This window comes from Galeopterus variegatus, unplaced genomic scaffold, assembly GCF_000696425.1.
Source record: "Galeopterus variegatus unplaced genomic scaffold, G_variegatus-3.0.2 Scaffold4544, whole genome shotgun sequence".
Taxonomy (NCBI): domain Eukaryota; kingdom Metazoa; phylum Chordata; class Mammalia; order Dermoptera; family Cynocephalidae; genus Galeopterus; species Galeopterus variegatus.
The window spans coordinates 153652-156393 of record NW_007730655.1 but is presented as its reverse complement, the minus strand read 5'-3'; the positions used below and the strand labels follow the sequence as shown (position 1 = coordinate 156393).

General features: G+C 55.1%; 1 pseudogene; it reads right to left on the bottom strand.

Moving 5' to 3' along the window:
• The window catches only part of LOC103603312, an 89772-nt pseudogene extending 87534 nt beyond the window's left edge, over positions 1-2238 (bottom strand).
• Positions 2239-2742: the final 504 nt, after the last annotated feature.

Sequence of the window (2742 nt, the reverse complement as noted above, 5' to 3'; positions counted from 1 at the left end):
AAAAAAAAAAAAAAAAAAAAAAACACTAGGACAGCTGATGCTTACTGAGCGCTGCCCACGGGCCACCACATACTCCCCCAAATCATTGCATGTGTGCTGATGGGTGGATCCTCACAGCACCCCACAAGGCACAAGCAGTTATTACCATCATGCCCATTTTCCAGATGTGGAAACTGAGGCACAAAGAATTTGAAGAGCTTGCCCAAAGCTTACCTGGTAAGAGGTAGAGCTGGGATTTGAACCAGACAGTGGGACTCCTACCCATGACACCATAGTACTCCTTGCCCTGCCTGCAGAGCATGCACCAGAATGCCCCAGGTGTGCCCCACTCTGTTCCCTGCAGTGGCAGCCTTGGCACAAACATGCAGCTCTTGCCCATGATGTTGCAACAGCCTCAAAAGACTCCTTGTGTAGACTTCACAGACCTGGACCCTCTGCCATCCTCTGCCAGCAGCCAGGGAGCCAGATAGATTCCAATTCTCACCCTGACATCCAACTTATCCACACTCTCTGCTTCTCCCTGGCTTCAGATGAGGACCCTAGGCCCCCACTAGACACACAAGGCACCACCCAGTCCTCTGCAACCTTAGCACCCCTCATCATCTCACTTCCCTGCCAGGCACCCCATGCTGCAGATGCATCTCACCCCACTCCCCAGGCCCTCAGCGGCGCCTGCTCTGCCAGCTCCTCTCTCTGTGGAGGCCACCTTCAGTCTCATTACTATGCTGTCCTTCGGTGCCTTTGTCACCTTCTCTGTGAAGCTTTCTGTGGCCCCCACCCACTCCCACCTTTCTTCCATGATCCCAGGCACTTTCCTATTTGTTTGTCTGCAGAAACAGTGGTGAAAGTCACATGGTCCCAGCAACCCTGCACACAGTAGGCCATCATCTCCTACTGAGACAGTCTGTGGAGTCACCTTGAATGCTGCCCCGTGGCAGTGGTTGGCATGGGTAATATATCCTCAATTATTATTTGTTGATTGAATGAATGAATAATGAATGCGCAGTCATCCTGCCCCCCAGGACTCCAGCAACGCTGGGTTTGGATGCTCACAATATTATATCCATCAAGCTCATGAACATGAACTGCTTGCCATGTATGTTCAATAACCACAGAAGACAGTAACGGATATTTACCTTATTAAATGCTAGCTTACCTTGCTTCAAGGTGCATGCATGTGTGGGGGGACAGGGAACAGCATCGGAAAGCTTTAAGAGGAAAACTGTCTAAAGCAGAAAAGGCAAAGATTCCAAAGGCTCGCACGTTTGGCAGGACAGCAGGAAATTCTTTTTCAGAATAGAGAGGGGGCTGAGCATTAAGAAGACAGAACATGCAAGAGAGGACAGCAGAGGAGGGGAGTCCAGAAGGAAGGTTTGACCTCCAGCACCCCCAGACTGGACTCAGAGAAGTTTATGTACAGAGTGGCCCCTTGAGGGTGTCCCCAGAGTCCAGAGTTAAAGGGGAAAGCCCCTCTGCTCCTCCCAGCCAAATCCGAGGTTCCTCTTGTTCAGTTCCTCGAAACACTGGTACCATCTAGAACAACAAAGGTGTCATCTCTTTCTCCTCTCTGGGGGGAAGGGTCTCACCCATAGGAACCATGATGTGAATGGGACCAGAAGAAAGGAAAGACCAACTAACTTATGGGGTGACCATAAGGTGGCAGAGAACTGCTAGGTCAAATCGTTTCAATGAGTCCATTTGGGTAACAAAACTGGGGACAGGGGCTGGGGTCAACTACTGTGTTGCACAGGCGCTGATCACACCTGTGCCCCCAGTCCCAAGCCTGGATAAAGAGCAGTCAGCAGCATCCAGCTCCCTCCTCTGAAAGGCCACCTCCAGTTGGCCTAAGGCATCCTTACCCTCTCCTCTTCGCAGGTGCCCCAGTCACCCTGCGTGGGAACTGGGACCCACCCCGGAGACCTGGGAGTCACTTTCAGACCCACCAAAGGTCTTTCAGGATTGTGCCGGGGCTCAGGGGAGCCACTGCCCCACAGAGGTGGGCTTAACGCCAGCCAGGAGCTAGGTTCCGAAGGGCCAGCACTTCCTTGAGAAAAATTTTCCAAAGCAAAGCCCCACTTCTCGAATTCTGCTGTACCCGGTGCCCACTAACGGGGCTAGGGCTGGGGCTGGGGCTGCCTGCTGGGTGTCCAGACCAGGGACGCGAATGAGCTCATATTTCCCGATCATGCGCCTTCCCAGGCACATTTCAGAGACGCCGGGTGGAGACCCACCGCGCATGACTGAACCGGGGCACGAGGTGGCGGCGGCTCCCTGGCGTCTGGCTCTAGTACCCACCGCTTCTGCCCTAGTGGGCCGCGCACACCGAGCACCCTGGGGCGGAGCTGGCCTTCTTTTGCGTCATCTAGACCTCCGCGTGTCCATCTCCATGTCCTGTGCCCACGCCACCTCAGCCCCGCAGACGTCTAAGTGAAAAGGTCCCTGGATTCGCGGTTGCCCGGGACGAGGCGAGGAGTGGGAGAAACTGGGACCCCGGACAGACCTGGAATTCACCAGCCCTCTGATATAAAATGGGTTGCAGGATGGGACAGGTCGTCGTCGTGAGGATTAAAGCGGCAGGGGGGAGGGGGAGGTGTCGAGTGCGAGGCAATTGGCTCTGCGTGCTCGGAGTCGTCCCAAGGGGATCCGCCTCCCCGCGGCTGCAGGTCCCCCGAGAACGGAGCAGGAGAGGAGGCCAGAGGGGGCTCGAGGAAGACTCAAGGGTCGGGCGGGAACCGGCAGCGG